The sequence below is a fragment of the Somniosus microcephalus genome, chromosome 3 (genome assembly GCF_052327205.1).
Source record: "Somniosus microcephalus isolate GS21.2 chromosome 3, FLI_Smic_1.0, whole genome shotgun sequence".
In the NCBI taxonomy this organism is placed as follows: domain Eukaryota; kingdom Metazoa; phylum Chordata; class Chondrichthyes; order Squaliformes; family Somniosidae; genus Somniosus; species Somniosus microcephalus.
In genome coordinates this window covers 77,482,659-77,505,331 of record NC_140989.1, presented here as the reverse complement: position 1 = coordinate 77,505,331, position 22,673 = coordinate 77,482,659, and the positions used below count along the sequence as shown (strand labels likewise).

Here is a 22,673-nt window from a genome sequence, read left to right as displayed (position 1 = left end):
GTCCCCTGCACCATTGGACTTCCCATTGGAAATCCCCCATCTGAAGTGCTATGAAGGACAAGAGGTGGGCCAATGAAGGGATATTAGGCAGATGAGGTTGCACTAGAGGTGCTCTGTGCTCATCCATGAGGATAACATTAAATGATAACAAAGCATCATTGATTCAGTATCTCTGACAGTAGAAGGTTGGCATCTCAATCAGGATTGTGAATTTGAATTGAAGCATTGGATTAAGGTTAAACTCACCTGCTTGCCCATTGGGTACGTTTTGCCACTTTCTTAGCTAGGCTGTGAGACAGAGGACTGTTAACGTTTCTCTGTTTGTTTTGCCTCCCGCAGGAATTAGCATCACTGACAATTGAGGAAGGTGAACAAGATGGCATTGACTAACAAATAGGATTAACATTGCTAGACCTAATTGCCTTCCTCGCCCTTCTTTACATAATAGTGGAGCCCTTCCCTAAATGGAACGAAAAACTATTATGGCCAGTGCACCACCTGCGGATCAACAATAAAGTGGCAGTGGAGAAATCTGCGGAGGAAGAACATGCCAGCAGGAAACAAGAGGTGAGGGAAGCTGATATATAGGCCCAGTAATTCCTGTCGGGGGCTTGCCGCGCGTGCAAGCCTCCGATGTGCACTTACCCGGCGCGCCGACATCTGAAACCTGGCCCGCAGTGGATTTCCTGTAAGTGGCCCGGTTCTGATCTAACCTGACCCAGTGGCGTAGTTAGTGCGATGTGCCGGCTGGGATCAGGTGAGCACTGTTCAGCCAATCAGGGGAGGGGAAACTTCATTCATAAATTTGATAGTAAAGACTGTCAAACTCATGAAAAGTACGGCACCCCAAAACACTACTTAAACTTTAAATAAAATTTTAAAAAGCATCCCAATAATTAAATTAACTATGAATAACTTTAAAAAACTATTTTAAACAATTAATCAAATTTTTGAAAAAAATAAATAGGGTCTAAAACTAAACTTACCTTACTGTAGATTCTTTAAAAATAATAAACCTGTGGAAAAAAAAATTCTAAATTGTACTAAAAGACCACTTACCTGTAAAATTAAGTACTTACGTGTGGTTTTTCAATGCGTAAAAACCGGAGCCCTTTACACATGCGCAAATCTGTAAAAATACAGGAAATCCAAGTCGCACGCGCTGCCCGATACCGCGCATGCATTCAGCCTCTTAACCCCTTGGGTCAGAGGACAGGAAATGCCGGTTTTCAGCGCATGCGCTGTGCATGCTGAAAACCGACAATTCCTCCTGGCACACGCGTGAGTACCCTGTCCGTACTCACGCGTTGTGACAGGAATTACTGGGCCATAATTTTTAAGGAAAAAGAAACACAAGACAATATCAGAAATATTAAAAAATACTGAAATGACCTTTGAAACTTATAGTACATGTTCCAAAGTATGGATAAAGTTTAAAAAAATGCTTTCACAATTTCAAATAGAGAGGCTCTTTAATCTACATAGCATCCACATACCAAATACTGTAGGAACATTCTAATTACAGAAATTTCATATTTATAAAAATCTTTTCACAAAATGAAGTGTTTTAGATGTGATGAAAAAGGATGTTGAATAGATTTGACTTGATTTGATTTGATCGTTCTGAAATCAAGGCCATCTAAAAGGAAGACTGCAGCTTTAAACTTTTATTGATAATTTTTTTCATGGTCTTTTTGCCCATTATCTACTGCTACTTGTTATTGATCCTGGCTAGATTCAAAGCCACCATTAAGCCAAATCTTTTGGATTCTAAAGAAATTATAATAGTTCCAAAGATGACAGAAAGTGGCAGCTGGTGACAGGAAAAAACCCTTGATAAGTCGGCAGTGGTAAATCAAACTACTGCCACTTTTCGTTTCATGTTTGTTAATACCACTTCATCTTTGAAGTTTAAAGCAAGTTCAAAAGAGCCAGGTGCTGAATCATAATATTAAAGCAAGAAGATCTCCATTAAAGCGACAAGATCTGAGAGGGGAAGGCAACAAACACAGCTTTCAACTGGCTTTTGTTGGCCTTTCTGCAGATGTCACCAGTTGTTATCCCCAGCAGAGGCTTCAAGCACATACACTGCCTCTGGCTGATTCCAGCGTGCTGTTTCAAGTGTCAATCAGCAAGAGGACACAGCATAGCCCTGACCATTGTCCTGTGAAAAGCCAGCATTTAACATCGATTTAACTCATTCAATATACAAAGATAGAGCGAGCTTTGTGCAAAAAAGGGCCTTTGGCAAGGTTGCTTGTAGAGCAATTCAGGCACAACTGATGCTCCTTGGGTTTGCTGTCATAAGGCAATGTCTGCAGCCTGATAAAGAGAACATGGGTGACTCGATAGGCTATTTGAGAACAAGGGAGCACTAGAAAGGAACAACCTGCTATAATGGTTAACAATGTGAACTTTACACTCTGCTGTTAACCTTCTACTTGGTTCCGAGGCATCGGATGAGACACTAAATACAGCTTCTTCCATTATTTGTTTTTCAGGAAATGTTGACATAGTTTACCATTAATTATTATTGTTTAGGATTTAATACCTATGGTAAAAACAGTTATATAATTTCAATGTAAGGTTACTTCAAAATCATTGAAATGGATTATCCTGATCACTGTTAGGTAGTTAAAAAATTCTTAACATAGTTATTATAATACTGATTATTGGAAAAAATATTTTAAAATTTAAAAATTTGTTCTTGGAATGTGGATGATACTGACAAGGCAGTATTTTATTGCCATCCTGAGGGCATTAAGCATTAACCACATACTGTGGGGCTCGAGTCATATGCAAGCCAGACCAGATAGGGGTGACAGATTCCCTTCCCTGAAGGGTATTAGTGAACCAATGGGGCTTTTAGGACAGTCCAGCAGGTTTCATGGTCATTGTTCTGGTACTAGCTCACAACTTACCAGATTTATTGAATTCAATTTCACAACTCCCCATAGCGGGATTTGAATTCACAACCATCGGGAGTCTTAGTCTAACACGATAACCACAACACTACCATATCCCCTATTGTGTGCCTTTTATTTTTGTTGAAATAATGACTGAATGCCCCTGAAAAATATCTTGGAAAAAAATTAAGACCCGGAATTTACTCACAGCTGCTCCCACTCCACTGACTTAATTTTGCACGGTTTCTGCCAGACCTTTATTTCATTCTCGTCATTCCTGGCAAGGCCGGCAATTGTTGTCTATTCTTGATTGTCACAACTGAGTGGCTTGCTAGGCTACTTCAGAGGGCAGTTTAGAGTTAACCACATTGGTGTGGGACTGGAGTCACTTATAGACCAGACCGGGTAAGGACGGCAGGTTTCCTTCCCTGAAGGACAGTAGTGTGTCAGTTGGGTTGTTACGACAAACCGACAACTTCATGGCCACTTTTACTGATACCAGCTTCTTCTTTCCAGCTTTTCTTAAAACTGAATTCAAATTCTCAAACTGCCAAGGTGGGATTTGAAGTCACATTTGGGCAGCACGGTGGCATAGTGGTTAGCACTGTTGCCTCACAGCGCCAGGGACCCGGGTTCGAATCCGGCCTCGGGTGACTGTGTGGAGTTTGCACATTCTCCCCGTGTTTGCGTGGGTTTCCTTCGGGTGCTCCGGTTTCCTCCCACAGTCCAAAGATGTGTGGGTTAGGATGATTGGCTATGATAAATTGACCCTTAGTGTTAGGGGGATTAAATACGTGGGGTTACGGGGATCAGGTGGGATATGTGTCGGTGCAGGCTCGATGGGCCGAAATGGCCTCTATCTGCACTGTGGGGTTTCTGTGATTTGCTGTATTATTAGTCCAGGCCTAGATTATTACTCAAGTCCAGTAACATAACCACTATACTATCATACCTGGCAAACCTGGCAGCTGTGGGCAAATTCCAGGACTAGAATTTTAATTTATAAAAAACTACAAATGCTGAAAATCTGAATCAATACAGAAAATTTTGGAAATACACAGCAGGTCAGTCAGGAGCTGTAAAGACAGGCAAACAGCATTTTCTATTTTTGTTTCATGATTTTAATTAATTTCATTTTTGAAGCATTAAAACTGAGATTTTACTTATTTTGACCTAAAACAACTACTCTTTATTCATCTGCTGTTTCTTGGTCTTGATATAAATGCACTGCATGATAGGGAAACGCAGACCACACACCCTGGATTATTTTGTTGATCTCTGGTGCCAGCACTTAACAGTTTCTGTTCCAGAGGAAATAAAATGTTTCGGCAAATAATCTTTTAGAATTATGTTGGCATTTTGTAGACTATGTATTGGTCAATAGATTTTTTTCCCCATTGGTTTGATAATGGCATTAGCAAAGCAGAAGGTGGGGGAAACAGCCCTAACTGAATAACCTGAGGTCTTGACAACCATATTACAAGATCAGAGATATTTATTTCATGAGAATTCAGATTGGAATATTAATTTGCATTTTCTATCAGAAGTTTGTTGATGTCCTTGCTACATTTTTGACTTTTTACTCTAAATACTTTTCTCAGGTTCAGTATCTCAGACCATTCTTTAACTCCTTATGATGCAGGGTGCTCCATTACCTGCTCAATATTAAGATAATTTGTAGAAAATTCAGAAAACCGCCATCACTGTATTTTGACTATTGGGGAGGAATTTTTCAGGGGGTCAGCGGGCACGTTTAGTGGTGGATCAGGTGGGAACATTTTTTTTCTGACAGCGGGTCGGGAACCCGCTGTCAACCCGCAGCCACGTGGCTTTCCCAGATGTTGGGTCTGTCAACACTGAACAGACCCGACATGCAGCGGCGGGGAAGGCAATTTAGGTCATTATAACCTTGTTAAGCGCCACTTCAAAAGTATTTTGAGCTCACCTTACCATTTCACGAGGTCGCCCACAGGGTCCATGCTGCTCGGGGATCATGTCAGGTAAGGAGGTCGGGAGTTGTGTTACCATGAAATTATCTCTTTACTTGACGGCTGCAAATGTGCAATAAAAGCTCCCATCTCCCAGCTGTTCACTTTCCAAGCTCAGAAGCTGTTGCTTACTGCATTTGGAAGACAAATTGAGCTTTATGCAGGTTGCGAGTGTTTGGAGTAAACTCTGTATCCAGTGTCACCTCATTGGAACAACCTCTCTCACCATTGACAGATCGCTTCTGTCATCTCAAGTTCACCTGCCATCTATTACATCAGCATCGGTGCCCTTGAAACTATCTCGCCTTGGCCCTCAGAATCCCACCACGATCAGCCCTAACACCAGCAGCACCAGGCACACCAGCAGCACCAGGCACACCAGCAGCACCAACAACAACACCAACCTTCTTCGCAATCAACTGATGCTGCACAGGACACAGGGCATCAGCACCCAAGCACATTGCTGCCTGGGATGCCAGCGATGGCTTCACCATGGCCAGATTTACTTCACTTGACGCTGTACACCCTGGCTGCCACATGATGCGCCAGGTTGGCACCACCCCACACCAACACCATAAAGCAACCCTACAAAGCATATGGAGGGAGTCATGGGCGAGCCTGGGTGCAGCCGTGCACCTCTGTGCGGTGCTTGACAGTGTTTGCAGCACCTCAATGCTGTAGAACACTGACAGCACAACTGTCAAAGTAAATTTGCGCATGGCCCCTGTAAGGAAACCGGCTGAAGACACATTATCAAGTGACATCATCAGATCTGCTTCCTTCAATTAGCCAGCAAATGCGCTGGGCAGGCTTAACGAGCCCAATCAACGTAAAATCACTTTGGACAGCGGGCTGGAGCCAGCAGCGAGGTCGGGACCCGCCACAGACCCCAGCCTTACCGGACGTGCCAAGGTAGGGGAAGTCGCGGCCCTGGTTATAGATTAATGAGGCTCCTGCCTGATTCAGACGGGCATCTCGGCCACCCAGTGGAAGTCTCATGAAAAATGATGGCAGAGCAGGAATGGGGCAGTAAGTCATCTACCTTTATTTTAAATCTTAAACCGGCTTGTTCCTACCAGGCGAGGGAGCTAAAATCTGCCCCATTAGGTCATGCCTCACTAATCTGCTGGAATTCTTTGAGGAGGTAATTACATTAAAGAGCAAAGACTGTCCAATGGATATAATTTACTTGGATATTCAGAAGGCATTTGATAAAGTTCCACATCTGAGACTTCAATAGAAGACAATGTTGCATGGAATCGTCATTGGCTTGGTTGACTGAATATTGACTTGGCAAAGCAAGAACATAAACGAAATGGTACAATTTTAAAGGGGGTTCAGGAACAGAGAAACCTGGGGATATATGTACACAAATCATTGAAGGTAGCAGGACAAGTTGAGAAGGCTCTTAAAAAAGCATATGGGAGCCTTGGCTTTATAGGGACTGTAAGAGTCATGAAAGTTTAAGAAAGTGTAAAGAAGAAAGAAAATACCTTAAAATATTGGTTAAATATTATGGTACAGTATGTATGTACATTTGTTTATCATTGATGCATATTCTAGTGTAATATAGTTAATTTACCTGACTGACTTATTGTATTGAGAAACCCCCTCTTTTCTTGTTCCAATAGTATAGTCTGAGAGACCCCCTTTATTCTTGCTCCAATGGTATAGTCCTTAAGCTTGGCACATGATATATCCAGCCATTTTTACAGTTCAAGCACCACGAGGCTAGGAAAGGTAGAAGCTTTGATGGCTGTGGAGCAATACAGTTTTTGACCGTGTTTAAACGTGTTTTACTTTGAAATTCTGTTTGAAATGTATTACAGTAAACAGTTAAAAGACAAAGTTACGTTTTGGAACGTTTTATTTCGACACGCGTCTGCTCGTTGCTAAAGGCCTCAAAGCTCAGTGGCTGCATATTGAAAACTACGGAGCACCACTACATTAGTCAAAAACTAGCTCCCTAAGAAGGAAAGGATGGAATTGTCGGCGAACGTATATACAGGAATGGTCACGGAGCCAGACGGCAATATAAGAAAGCGAAGGTACAGTGACTGTTACTTGCCTTGTTCATTCTATTCAGAAGCTAGATAAGAGCTGCGGGTAAAATGGCCGAGGCCTCATGAAGCCGTGAGGGGCTTCCCCCGGTTGTACGAAGGATTGTTGGCCAAAAGAGGGAAGTAAAGCTCACCCCAAAGGCAATGGAAGAGAAGTTACATAGAAGCATAAGTGCAAGGAGGGCTAAATTAGCTCAGATAACTGGAAAAATGAAGATAATTGATTGTCTCATGGAAGATAATGCTGATATTGAGAAAGTTGAAGACATAATGCATTATGATTTCTCCAAGTTGTATGAAGAATTTACTGTACTCAATGAAGATGTATTAGCACTTTTGTCTGAAGATGAGGGAAACGCTGATCAGCACCACTGGTTTGATCTTAAATCATCTAACATTAAGGACTATGTCAAGGCCACAGAACAGTGGATGTTGAAGATTCGTCAAGATGCTGATACAGCAGAGAAAGATAAAGATGACGATGAAGTTGGACCAGATGATAGCATTTCAGAGATTTCAGCCAGACTGAGCAAAAATCGAAAAGAAGGTAGCTCTGTTACTGGACACAGGTCAGTCGCTTCTACCACATGCTCGTCGCAGCGCATGAGAGGTTGAACGGGCAGCGTTGATGGCGCGCGCAGCATCTTTAGTGGAGAAGCAAGCTCTTGAACGGGAAGAGGCCCAACTGCAGGCCCAACTAGAGGCCCAACTGCAGGCCCAACAGGCCCAACAGGCCCAACAGGCCCAACTGCAGGCCCAACTGAAGGCTAAGAAAGAACAGCTGGAGCTAAAAACAGCTATTGCGGTCTCAAATGCCAAGTTGAGAGTGTTTGAAGATTAGGAAGGCTCACAGGATGGCATGAACGACTACTGCCAGTCAATGGTGTCACACAGAGTTGGATCCAGGGCACCTTCAAGAGTTAAAAGAGAGTCTGAAGACCATCTCCTGGCATTACAGAATGGACGAGAGGCCTCTCCACTAACAGGAGCACGTGCTGCTACACCAGACGTCAGACGGTCTAGACTAGACCCTGCTGATGACCACCAGAGGCCTGAAGACACAAAGAGACGCCTATACCGAGTGATGCAACGTCAGAACGAAATTACAGAGGTGCTTGTAAAACAACAGAATCTGTTCCGACTCCCTCAAAGAGACATACCAGTGTTCCAAGGTGACCCACTCAAGTATAAGCCCTTCATCAGATCCTTCGAACAAGCCATTGACTCCAAAACAGAGAGCAGCAGTGATAAGTTGTACTACCTGGGACAGTACACCAGTGGTAAACCACAAGACCTGGTCAGAAGCTGTGAACACATGAGACCGGACCGGGGATACATAGAAGCCAGGAAGTTGCTTCAGGAGCACTATGGTAATGAGCTGAAGATAGCCACTGCATATATTGAAAAGGCTATCAAGTGGCCACGGATCAGATCGGAGGAAGGGGAGGCATTGAACAGATATGTTCTTTTTCTCATAGGATGTCGCAACACCATGGAGGATGTTGAATTCATGGAAGAGATGGACAATCCTACGACTATGAGAATCATCATCTCTAAGCTTCCTTACAGGATGAGAGAACTATGGAGAGGAACAGCCTTTAAGATAATGGAGAGACGGAAAGGTAGAGCCAGGTTTGCAGACTTAGTGAATTTCATAGACAAACAGGCTAAAATTGCTATGGACCCATTGTTCGGAAACATCTAGGATGTCAGCCCAACTACTGATGGAAGAGTGAAAGCCAAGCCTGCTGAATCAAAGATTCTCAGGAAAGGTGATTCCAAGGGAAGCAGCTTTGCAACTATCGTCACTCAAGCTGGAGAAGAAAAGTCTCAGAACTCATCTCCCAAAAAGAGCAGCACAGTGACGCCTGCTAATGCCTTTCAGAAGCGATGTTTATTCGGCCAGAAGAATCACACATTGGATTTCTGCAGTGACATCAAAGCACAGTCACATAAAGACAGAATCGAATTCCTGAAGTACAATGGCCTATGTTTTGGATGTCTTTCTCAGGGGCACCTGAGTAGAAACTGTAAGCAAAGAACAACATGCAGAGAGTGCATTCGGAAACATCCCAGTCTGCTGCATATCCATAAAGAAGAACAAGTCTCTAAGAAGAGTGAAGAAAACAATACCGATGAGAAGGTTGTTTCAAGTGCTCTGGTGTCGCTAGAACAAGAGACTTGTGGATTCACTGGGGCTGGTGACAGTGATTGTATTCTTGCCATCGTACCTGTAAAGATCAAGTCTAAGAGGAGTGAGAAGTTTGTGGAGACTTACGCCTTCATGGATCCAGGTAGTTCAGCAACGTTCTGTACAGAAACACTCATGCGACAGCTGAACTTTAGAGGCAGAAGAATAGAAATCCTATTACGCATCATGGGTCATGAGAAGTCAATGCAAAGTTACATCCTGTCAGACTTAGAAGTGTGTGGACTTGAAGAGAAGGACTTCATAGACCTGCGTAATGTTTTCACACAGAGGGAGATTCCTGTTAAAATAGGGAACTTAGCCCTGCAGAAGGATGTGGAGAGATGGCCTTACCTGGGAAAGGTGCGTCTCCCATACATTGAAGCAGAAATTGGCCTATTAATTGGAACCAATGCCTACAAAACTATGGAGCCATGGCAGGTGATAAACAGCAAGGATGACGGACCCTACGCCGTCAGGACAGCCCTTGGATGGGTAACCAATGGACCGGTAAGGAGAGATGATGGCAACAAGTCGAACAAGGAGCAACGACAAAATGTAACAGTTAATCATATCTCTATCACAAGCATTGAAGAGCTGTTGATACAGCAGTTCAACGCAGACTTCTCAGAACGCATCTGTGAGGAAAAGACAGAGATGTCACAAGAAGACAATCAGTTCATGGATTTGATGACAAGGTCTACACAGTTCATTGATGGCCACTATCACATTGGTTTGCCACTGAGAAGACAGACCGCGAAGATGCCGAACAATCGCTGCATAGCAGAGCAGCGCGCCATCAGTCTAAAGAGAAAGCTGAACAAGAACCCCGACTTTCACGAAGACTACAAAGGCTTCATGAGAAGCATCGTAGCAAAAGGCTATGCTGTAAAAGTGCCCGAGGAACAGTTGAACAGAGAAGATGGAAGGGTCTGGTACATTCCTCATCACGGTGTGTATCACCCAAAGAAGAAAAAGATCTGTGTAGTGTTTGACTGCACCGTTTCATTCAGAGGAACTTCACTGAATGACCAGCTGCTTCAAGGTCCTGATCTTACCAATACCCTCATTGGCGTCTTGATGAGGTTTAGACAAGAGCTCGTTGCCATGATGGCGGATATAGAATCAATGTTCTACCAAGTCAGAGTCCCTGATGAAGATGCTGATCTTCTGCATTTCCTTTGGTGGCCAGATGGCGACGTTAGTCAAGCTATGGTGGAATGTAGAATGGCTGTACACTTGTTCGGAGCCACATCATCTCCCAGCTGTGCAAGCTACGCTCTCAGAAAGACTGCAGAAGATGGCAAAGGCAAGGCACCATCAGAGGCTGTGGAGGCAATCTTCAGAAACTTTTACGTCGATAACTGTCTGAAGTCCGTGTCAACAGAAGGCAATGCCATTGCACTGTCAAGAGACCTTAGAACTCTGTGTTCGAATGGAGGATTCCATCTGACTAAGTGGATAAGCAACAGCAGAGCAGTTCTAGCTTCTATCCCAGAAAAGGAAAGAGCCACTGAAGTCAAAGATCTGGACCTGAGCCACGATGTCCTTCCTATCGAGAGAGCTCTTGGTGTACAATGGTGCATTGAGTCAGACACGTTCAACTTCAGAATAATGGTGAACGAAAGACCATCCACAAGACGAGGGATTCTCTCCATGGTCAGTTCCATCTATGACCCTCTTGGATTCCTGGCAGCACTCATTCTGCCGGTGAAGCTGATCCTACGAGAGCTGTGTAGAGACAAGAGAGGCTGGGATGAAGATATTCCAGAAGGTCAAGCTCAGAGATGGCTCAGATGGTTGATAGATTTGCAACAACTTTCTAGCTTCAACGTCAGCAGATGCATCAAGCCTGTGAGTTTTGGAGTTACAAAGACGGCTCAATTACATCATTTCTCGGACGCCAGTGAGGACGGCTATGACACGGCTACTTACCTCTTGCTGACAAATCAACAGGGCCAGAAACATTGTTCCTTCCTCATGGGGAAATCCAGGGTGGCTCCGCTGAAGCAGGTCACCATCCCGAGACTGGAGTTGACGGCAGCAGTTGTTGCAGTTAAAGTTGACAAGGTGATGCGGAAAGAGTTACAGCTCCCACTAGAAGAATCTGTCTTCTGGACGGATAGCACTACAGTGCTGAAGTATATAGGGAATGAGAAGATACGCTTCAAGACCTTCATAGCAAACAGAATCTCATCCATTAGAGAAGCTACACAACCATCTCAGTGGAGGTATGTAAACACCTCATTAAACCCAGCAGATCAAGCCTGACGGGGATTGAAGGCTGAAAACTTCATGAGGAGCGAAACTTGGATACAAGGCCCAAGTTATCTGCTGGAAACAGAGAGATCATGGCCAGAAAGACCAGATATGCCAAGTCAGATTGCTGAAGACGACGTCGAAGTCAAGAGATCAGTCACAGCAAATCTCATAACTACGAAAGAGAACTTTGACACAGTGAACAAGCTTGTTAACCATTTCTCAGGATGGCACCAGTTGAGGAAAGCAGTTGTACGGTTTCTAAGGCTGAAAGAATTGCTGCTACACCTGAGCGGTAAGAGAAAAAAGTATCGAGCCACTGTCAGTCAGTTTGAAGGTAACCCTGATAAGCAGAGAATGCTTCTACAGCAGTATATACACCAGCACAAGACCACATTGCGTAAGAATTCACTGACCGTGGAGGATTTGGCCAAGGCTGAGATGGAGATAGTTTGCTTCAGTCAAAGACAAAGATATCCAGAAGAAATCGAAGCTTTACAGTGAAATACTCCAATCAAGAAAGGTAGTCATATCTACAAGCTGGACCCTACACTCCAAGATGGAGTACTGAGGGTAGGAGGGCGACTAAACAAATCTGCTATGCCAGAGGAGGCCAAGCATCCTGCTATCCTTTCTAAGGATCTCCGGGTTGCTACTCTCATTCTTCAGCATATACACCAGAGTATTGGACACAGTGGGAGGAACCACGTGCTTGTGAAGCTAAGACAAAGATACTGGATTGCAGGAGCTAATTCTGTAATAAGAAACATACTGTCTGAATGCATTGTTTGCAGACGGTTACACGCTAGAGCTGGGGAGCAGAAAATGGCAGACCTGCCTGAAGACCATTTGTTACCAGACAAGCCCCCATTTATAAACGTAGGGGTGGACTATTTCGGGCCTTTCGAGGTAAAGCGAGGACGGAGCCTTGTCAAGAGATATGGTGTGCTTTTCACTTGTTTGACCATCAGAGCAGTTCATATTGAGGTGGCACACACGCTTGACACTGATTCCTGTATTAATGCCCTGCGGCGCTTTGTCTGTAGAAGAGGACAGGTGTCCATTATGCGTTCTGATAATGGCACTAATTTTGTCGGAGCAGAGAGAGAACTACGGGAAGCTATTGAAGGTTGGAATCAGCTCAAAATACAGGAAGCCATGATGCAAACAGGGATTAAGTGGATCTTCAATCCATCGGCTGCATCTCACCACGGAGGTGTCTGGGAAAGACAGATACGCACCGTAAGAAATCTACTCAGTTCTGTACTGAAGCTGCAAATGCTTGACAATGAGGGACTTCAAACCGTTCTGTGTGAGGTTGAAGCCATCATTAATGACTGACCGATAACTAAGACATCTGATGATCCCAATGACCTCGAAGCCCTGACCCCGAACCACCTGTTGTTGTTGAAAACACAGCCAGTCATGCCCCCGGGAGTCTTCAAAAAGGAAGATCTGTATGCACGTCGGAAGTGGAGGCAAGTTCAGTATATGTCAGACCTTTTCTGGACCAGATGGACAAGAGGATACTTACCTCTGCTACAGGAGCGTCAAAAATGGTCCAAAGTAAAGAGGAACTTCATTGCCGGAGACATCGTCTTAATCGTGGATGATTCTGCCCCCAGAAATTCTTGGTTGATGGGAAAAATAATTTAGACCATGCCAGACTCCAGAACATTGCTTGTCACGTTTGTTTGCAAACCAAGACCAGTACCTTGGAAAGACCGATCACAAAGCTCTGCCTGCTACAAGAAGCAGCGTGAAATGTTCCCGAACAAAAAAAGAAGGGGACATTTATATTGTAAATATGTTGAACTCATTAGTTTATGACTCTTAAGAATGTTTGAGTAATTGCTATGCTTCATGTGCCTAGTCAATTAGGGGCCGGAATGTAAGAGTCATGAAAGTTTAAGAAAGTGTAAAGAAGAAAGAAAATACCTTAAAATATTGGTTAAATATTATGGTACAATATGTATGTACATTTGTTTATCATTGATGCATATTCTAGTATAATATAGTTAATTTACCTGACTGACTTATTGTATTGAGAAACCCCCTCTTTTCTTGTTCCAATAGTATAGTCTGAGAGACCCCCTTTATTCTTGCTCCAATGGTATAGTCCTTAAGCTTGTCACATAATATATCCAGCCATTTTTACAGTTCAAGCACCACGAGGCTGGGAAAGGTAGAAGCTTTGATGGCTGTGAAGCAATACAGTTTTTGACCGTGTTTAAACATGCTTTACTTTGAAATTCTGTTTGAAATGTATTACAGTAAACAGTTAAAAGACAAAGTTACGTTTTGGAACGTTTTATTTCGACACGCGTTTACTCGTTGCTAAAGGCCTCAAAGCTCAGTGGCTGCATATTGAAAACTACGGAGCGCCACTACAGAGACTTAGAGCACAAAAGCAAGGAAATTATGCTAAACCTTTATAAAAGACTGGTTAGGTCTCAGCTGGAGTATTGTGTTCAATTCTGGGCACCACACTTGAGGAAGGATGTTAAGACCTTGGAGAGGATGCAGAGGAGATTTACTAGATTGGTATCAGAGATGAGGGACTTCAGTTATGTGGAGAGACTGGAGAAGTTTTGGTTGTTCTCCTTAGAGCAGAGAAGGTTAAGAGGAGATTTGATAGGGGGTAGTCAAAATCATGTGGGGTTTTGAAAGAGTAAATAAGGAGAAACTGTATCAGTTTGGTAGGAAGAATGAGAAGAGACAATACAAGCTAAATGGTACAATTTTAAAGGCGGTTCAAGAACAGAGAGACCTGGTGGTGTTTGTGCACAAATCTTTGAAGGTGGCAGGATAGGTTAACAAAGCAGTTAATAAAGCATATGGAATCCTGGACTTTATAAATAGAGACTTCGGGTGCAAAATTTGGATCCATAGCGCCCGTTTTTTGGTGGTATGATTGCCCTTAGAGGTCCAAATTGGCGTCTGTGGCGCGCGCATACTTCCAGTGAGAGTCGTGCCAGATGCCATATTGGTGAGGGCGTTGGTGCACGCACCATCAACGTCCGCCGGCTGTATGCAGAGTAGGCAGATCATGACGTCAATCAGAGTGCCATTTTGGAGCTCAACGCTCCAGCTAATGTTCTGAACCTCGTACAGGCATTCAGCAGCAGGAAGGACCACCCCACTAGTGCTATTTAAAGGGATCATCACCAACTTCCAGGTTAATTGCTGATTGACTTCTACTGGCTGTTACTACGAGTGTACGAGTGTTTGGTGCTTTCTAGAGTTCTTTAAAGTTGCTAAAGTCTACAGGGAGTGGTGTGGCAGGTGCTGAAGGACTTTTTGCTGTCTTGAAGGCTTCTGCACAAATCAGTTGCTCCCGTGCATAGGTGCACTAGTAGGAATTCCACTTGGAATACAGCATGACTGGGAGAATGAACAGAAGCCATGCAGGGCAGAACAATCTGCTAGAAGAGGGAGGGGGAGGAGGGCTCACAGCAGGAGGTCATATCCTCACAAGGTCTTCAGGGAGCAATTCTCCTACCTGAACCTCAGCGAGGCACAGTATGTGAGATGTCTGTGCTTCAGTAAGGACGTCCCCACTGAACGCTGTCACCTGCCGTAGCCATAACTGCAACCTCCAAGCAGGGCAAGGACCACATTGCCAGTGGCCGTGAAGGTGACCATGGTGAAGAACTTTTATGTGTCGGGCTCCTTCCAGGCTCGAGCTGGAGATATTTGCAACATCTCACAGTTTGCCACCAACTGTTGTGTAAGTGAGGTTATTGTGGCTTTATTTTCCTAGAGAGCAAACTACATTTCATTCTGTCTTGCCAGAGACCAACAGGCAGAGCGAGCACACAGCTTCGCAAGGATGGCAGGCTTCTCCATGGTGCAGGGAGCCATTGACTGCCGCCCATTGCTTTGCGGGTGCCGGATGTCAACTCTGCTATATACCAGAACTGAAAGGGATTCCACTCCCTCAACCTCCAGCTGGTGTGCAACCATAGGCAGTGCATCGTGCAGGTCAATGCCCAGTCATGATGCCTTCATTCTGCAGCAGTCCGCTGTGCCACGTGCATTTCAGCCACCATAGCAAACCAAAGAGTGGCTACTGGGTGACAAAGGCTATCTGGTGACGACATGGCTCATGACCCTGGTGCGCAACCCACGCACACATGCGCAGCATACATACAATGAAAGCCATGCTGCCACACAAAATGTGATAGAGGAGACCATTGCTGTACTGAAACATCGCTTCCACTGCCTAGACTGCTCTGGAGGAGCTCTGCAGTACTCGGCAGAGCGGGTGCCAAGATTCGTGGTGGTCTCCTGCATTCTGTACGACCTCGCCATCATGAGGGCACAGCCCTTGCCCCCAGCTATACGGCGAGCAGCTGAGGAGCATGAGGAGGAGGTGGAAGATGAGGAGGAGGAGTAAGAGTAAGAGGAGGAAGAGGATGGGAGGAGGCAACCTAGACAGCCCCTTTCTGCCCGGGCTGTTCGTGAAGAACTAATTCGATACCAGTAACTGCAACCCTATTTACTCATTAACCACCAGTCCCATACCTTACCTTCCCTCTGTCACTGACCATCACAACCAAATTTATAAATCAAATCATGCCATATTGCATACAAACGTAAATTAATCACCTGTGTGCATTCTCTTAGTGCCTGTCTTCTGTGAGCCTTTGCCTGTCCTAGTGCTCCTATGAAGTGCTACCCCAATTGCTGCAGCTTGGCTGGTGGAAGGCTGCTGATTTTCAGTGGGGGAGACTGCAGATGGCCTTGGAGGATGACCTTGAGCAGCTCTGGGCCTAGAAGGCTGGCTGAAGACTGCAGCATCTCGGCATGGGCAGCAGCCGTCTGGGCTGGCTGGCCGGCAACAGCAAGGACACTGGTGGAGTGGCAGGGGTAGGAGGACGAATGCTGTCATCCTGAGAGAGGACAGCAGGTTCATGCTCCATGGAGCCACTGCCACTCCCCCGGGGCAGCGTCTCAGCATTCCTAGTAATCTCTTGGAGGACAGATTGCTGGACTGCTGTGACACCCTGCAAACCCCTTCGAAGACTGTAATCCACAGACATGATGGCAGCAGTCTGAGCTTCCACTGCAGCACTAGACGTTGGGTGGCTGCTGCTTGTGCAGCAATGGAAGCTGAGACATCGGCCATCAGATGCTGCATCGTGTTTGGGTCCACAAGTGCACTAATGGAGTTGGCCACCACTTCCAAGCTGGAAAGGATGGGCTCCAAGCTCTGCGCAAAGCCCTGTGCCAAGTTGATGCCGGACTCCTCCATTCTCCTAGACATTGAACGCAGGCTTTCTGGCAGGCCTGCCAATGCACCAAGCATTTGTTGTGCATACCTACCAGCCTTCTTCTGTTGGCCGCCCCATCAAAGTCCTCATCTGAGTCCTGTGTAACACAACTCATACGCTATCCTTGCCCCCAGCCCTGGCGGCAGCGCACTCGTGCCCGGTGTATCACCACGTGCAGATGCTACCTCTAATCCATCATCTAAGCTATGCACATTGTCGGTATCTGAGCTGGTGGCTGCAAATGTGAAATCAAGTGACAGTTCTGTGTCTTCATCATCACTCTCTTCTTGGTGTTCATCCACTGCCTGGTCAGGTTGCACCACTTGGGTATCCAAAAGGAAAAAGACACAGGGGTAAGGTTGTGGTGAGTGGAGGGGGGAGGAGCAGGAAGTAATAGGTACGTGCTTACACTATCTGCAGCTTGTAAATCAGAAGGGATTGTGGTCTGAGGGGGGAGTGGAATATGAAAAGGAGGATTAGTTATGAGGCTACCGTCATCTGCAATGGATTCAGCCCTGCCCCTGGCCACGGCCTCAGCAATGGCTGTTCCAATAATGGCCAGCACCATCTCCTCCATGACGTGCAGAACATGCAGGCGCGCCTGTCCCCCTCCAGTTTGCTCCTGCTGCCTCCAGTTGTGTGCCATCTTGTCTTGCAAAAGAGAGGGAAGTGTGTCAGTGAGTTTCGTACAATCTGTTTGGTTAATGTGGCTATCATGGTTGAATAGCTGGCAGTGTTTGCGAGATGTCTGTGTGAGGCTTGCAGCAGTGCTAAGTGTGTGAGGGTGAGGTGAAGCTTATGAATGTTAGGTATGAGTCCTGATTGATAGAGATTGTTGGTAGGTGAGTGATGGGGTATGGTGAATTGAGCAGAGGCTGAGGCTAGTGGTGCATTTGGCAGGATATGGTATTTGAAGATGCATTCACTGACCTTGACCACTTGTGTGAAGTCATTGAACTTCTTGTGGAACTGCATCCAAGACTTTGGGGCTTGATTCCTGGTTATCTACTCCCACTGCCTATTGACCGTGTGTCTGGAGGGCCTCCTGACCCCTGCAGATACAGGAATTCTGTCCTCCTTTCCACCTCCTCCACAAAGACCTCTAGTGCAGCGTCCGAAAACCTTGGAGCCCTCCCTCAGCCATGTTGTGCCATTCCTCAGTTTCCCAGGAAAGGTTCACTTCCTGCACGACTTCCAGCACCTGCTCCAGCCACAATGCACCTCCCTTTTAAGAGATGCAGGCTAGCTTTAAGCAGTGCAGGCTAGCTTTAAGTGGTGCTCGGAAATTAGGATTTTGGGTGCCCTGCTGATGCATGCAGCCAATGAACAGTACTTTTAGTGCTGGCTGCATGTGGAAATCATTATAATGAGCAGAGAGCACCAATCAATGGGTGTGAGTTAATCGCACGCGATCCCCGTGCCTGTTTCCGTAGGCTATCCAGTTTAGCCTCCGGTGTCTTTGGGCAAGTGATGAACACCGAAACCGTGTGTTTGATGGCTGGGGAGCAGAGGTGCTTTGAGAAGGGTTGCCCTGTTTGGCCTTCTGTTAGGGATTATAGGGTTTGTATTTCCTGAATCCTCCTCCAATTATGCCAGAATGATTTTATGTGTGAAGCCCTTTAAAAACATGAATTATCCCAGAGGAAAACAGTGCATTATGCCTGTTATGGGTTGGCGGGCATGTTTACTGGTGTGTACAAAGCACACCTGACCTAGGAACAGATGCAGAAGAAGGTTGCACCCCTTCAGAAGCAGCCAAGTCCAGACTACCAACAGTACCATTAACCAGATTCATAGCTTAAGTATGCATAACACATAGTGAGGGTGAAATTGGTCTTCGGCAGTAGTGCCAAACGGACGATAGAGATTCAACCCATTTTACACCCCACTCGACATTCTTTCCCTTCATGGTTATGGGTACAGTATGATTAGCTGATATTTTTTATCATCCCCCAAATTAAACCATATTGTATGAAATCACCCATTTAAAAATGTTGCACACCCAGCAATTCTACTACCAGATCAGCAACAACTATCAAGAAGTGTTATTAGCCATTTTTTGAATAAAGAGGAAAGTACTGTGAAAAACTATCTTGCAATAAAAAATAGTCTATGTGTTTCCCATAAGATTTCTTTGGATTTTAGAACTCAGTAACATGAGGGTGCATTTCCCTTTTGTGTCGTGCTGATTTTCTGGAGTAACTCAGTCAGGGGCAAATAATTGTGTGGGATCTATCAGGTCATGTCTCTGCCCATTTCTAACCCCTACAATGATCTTAAATTATCATTTCCACCAGATACTGGAAGCACCCACCAAAAAGGGTCAGGCATAACCAAAGAATGTGGTAATGATGGTGCGAGGTCCTGAGTTACAATTTCTGTCATTACTGTCATTACAGCACTGGACATAAGGAACATAAGGCAACCAGCACTGCCAAGGCCCAACACACTGCAAAAAATATCCCATAACATTTCACATAAGCGTACAGAAAAAAATGGGCATTGTGACAAATAATAAGATATCAGGAGGGTTGACCAAAAACAGGATTTTAAGTAGGTTCTTAAAGGAAAATATGGAGAGGCAGAGAGGATTAGGGAGAGAAGGGCATGGGCCCTAGATGGCTGAAGGCATGGCTGCCAATGCAAGGGCGAAGAGGATGAGGCACAAGAGTCAGAATAACGGAGAGTTTGGGGGGGGCGGCAGAGTTTGTAGGACTGGAGGAGGTTACAGTGATAGGGAGTGTGAGGCCATGAAGGGATTGAGATAAAGAATAGATTGGCCTTCCAAAGCTAGGCTTTATTAACTTTAAAATCAGCAGCATATCTTTCCACATCCAGTCCCAACTAAAGCTAGAAAAGGACTGAATTTAAGGTAGCCACAACACATCATGTGATCATCAACTACCAATGAGATTACAACACATATCCCAAGGCAGTTAACAAACAACGAATCACAATACTTTTACTAATCAAGGAATAATCACCACATTCACCCCTCCTTTTAAAATATACTCCAACCTAATAACTTTTACAATTTACAATTAATTATTTACAACTAAACTATGCACGAGAATAAAACTATTTACATAACACAATACTAAATGAACAACAACAAATAATAACATTACGCATAAGTATTAAGTATCTTTCAACTAAAACAATATACTATAATATTTCAACAATTTTTAAAACATTACTATCAATTTAAAAGTCCATTTTCAATCGGTCGACCGGATATCTTGTTCGTGTCGACCTTCTTAACCTTGGTGAAATTCCTTGCCCTCCCACGCCAGAAGGCACAGAAGTATCTTCAACAGGAAGGCTATCCATATCCCGATTCTCAACGGTTTCCGGATTAGAAATCCCATCAGAAGATGAACTGGGACGGTCATAAACATCTATCAAAGGCTGACTAATAGAAGTATGATTATCTGCAATCGGATTGGAAATATTCGTAGTATCTGTAACGGCATCCACATTATCCGAATCATGACCATTATTAATATCCTCAGAAGAGGGCTGGCCCCCACAAGGAGCCAAGTCTTTAATTGAAACAGTACTTTCTTTCCCATCTTGGAATCGAATATGAGCATATTGGGAATTTGCCTCCAACAGCTCCACCTCCTCCACCAAGGGGTCATATTTTGACAATCTAACATGGCGTCGAAGCAACACAGGTCCCTGCATAGTAAGCCATGAAGGTACCGAATATCCCATAGTAGATCTCCGCGGATAGTTAAAGAGCCTTTCATGGGGGGTCACATTAGTAGCCGTTGAAAGCAATGATCTAATGGAATGCAGGGCATCAGGCAGCACCATTTCCCACTGTGTATTCTTAAGGTTCCGGGATGTCAACGCCAACATAACTGCCTTCCAGATCACCCCATTGTATCGTTCACACTGTCCATTACCCTGGGGATTATACGGGGTAGTTCTACTAGTAGAAATTCCCCGACTCTGAAGGTATTCCTTCAACTGGGAAGACATAAAAGAACTTCCCTGATCCGAATGGATATACGCAGGCATCCCAAAGATGACAAAAAGTTGAGTCAAACATTTAATAACTGTAGCAGCTGATACATCTGCACAAGGAAAAGCAAAAGGGAACCTTGAAAACTCATCCACAACAGTAAATATATATCGGTTTTGAGTAGTTGAAGGAAGAGGTCCCTTAAAATCGACACTCAAACGTTCAAAAGGAGAAGTAGCCTTTATAAGATGAGCTCGTTGAGGCTTAAAGAAATTCGGTTTACACCGAGCACAGATAGAACATGATGAAGTCATCCGCTTGACGTCTTCAACTGAAAAAGGCAAGTTCTTACTGCGTACAAAGTGTATCATCCTCGTAACCCCAGGATGACATAAGGCATTGTGAAGATTAATAAGCGTATCTCCGTGAATCACAGAACAATAAGCCCTCGACAGTGCATCAGCAGCAACATTATCCTTCCCCGGACGATAAACTATGTCAAAATGGTAACATGCCAACTCAATCCTCCATCTCATTATTTTATCATTTTTAATCTTTCCAAAATGTTTAACATCAAACATAAAGGACACAGATTTTTGATCAGTTACCAACGTGAAATATTGCCCCGATAAATAATGTCTCCATTTACGCAATGCTTCTACTATTGTGTATGCCTCTTTTTCTATTGGGGAATGTCTTTTTTCACTATTATTCAAAGTACGTGAGAAAAAGGCCACAGGTCTTCCATTTTGGTTCAAAGTAGCCCCAATTGCAAAATCCGAAGCATCCGTCTCAATCACAAAGGGAACCTGCTCATCAATGGAATGCACAACTGCTCCTAAAATATCCTTTTTAAAATTCTCAAAACATGTCCTGGCCTCCCATGATAGAGGATATGTCGTAACCCGAATAAGAGGCCGGATCTTCCGTGAAAAATTTGCAATCCAATTAGAATAATAAGAAAACAGTCCAACAACTCGTTGCAAAGCCCTAGAATTAGTAGGACAAGGTAAATCGATCAATGGTCGCAGACGTTCTGGATCTGGTTTAATCTTATTTCCCGAAATAATATACCCCAATAGATTTACCTCAGTAGTCGAAAAGATACATTTCTCTTTGTTAAAAGTTAAACCAACTTTTTCCGCAGCTTGAAGGAATCTTTTTAAATTAGAATCATGCTCTACCCTTGATTTGCCACACACTGTGATGTCATCTAAGTATGAAAAGGTGTCAGAGAGGGAGTTATCACTTATAAAAGCATCCATTGACCGTTGAAAACAAGCAACACCATTAGTAACACCAAATGGTATTCGGCAAAACTGATACAGCTTTCCACCAGCCTCAAAGGCCGTATATGGTTGATCCTTCTTAACAATAGGAATCTGATGATAAGCACTCTTTAAATCAATAGTGCTAAAAACTTTATACTGAGATACTTTATTGATAAGCTCATCAATCTTAGGCAAAGGGTACGCGTCTAATTGAGTATACCTATTAATAGTTTGGGAATAGTCTATCACCATTCGTTTCTTGTGTCTCTCATTAGTCGTGACAACTACCTGTGCTCGCCAAGGCGAACAACTAGGTTCAATGATTCCTTCCAATAAGAGACGTTGAACTTCAGAATTAATAAATTCTCTATCCTGACTACTATATCTTCTTGACTTGGTAGCAATTGGCTTACAATCCGACATCAAATTGGAAAAAAGTGATAATGGAGGAATAGATAAAGAGGTTAATCCACAAATAGGTAAAGGTGGCTTAGTCCCTCCAAATGAAAGACTAAGAGACTCATGTAACTGAAGCACATCATGTCCAATCAAAATATCCGCACAGAGATTAGGCAAAACAGATAGGCATATATCAGTATACGTATTACCTAGAAGAACCATTTTCACAAAGCAACAACCAGCTATTTGTGAAGTAAGGGTCGTCTGAGCCATACACACCTGATACGTAACAGGCAAAATTTTCAAATGCTTCTCCTTCGCAAACTGAAGACTTATAAAACTCTCAGTACTGCCCG

General features: G+C 44.2%; 1 protein-coding gene across 1 annotated transcript in view; it reads left to right on the top strand.

Moving 5' to 3' along the window:
• The first annotated feature begins 348 nt into the window (after positions 1-348).
• LOC147121154 (uncharacterized) overlaps positions 349-22,673 on the top strand; it is a 63,912-nt gene continuing 41,587 nt past the window's right edge. Inside the window, exon 1 of the mRNA XM_085981209.1 lies at positions 349-567. The gene's annotated coding sequence lies outside the window, so the exon portion shown is untranslated. The remainder of the gene's footprint in view (positions 568-22,673) is intronic.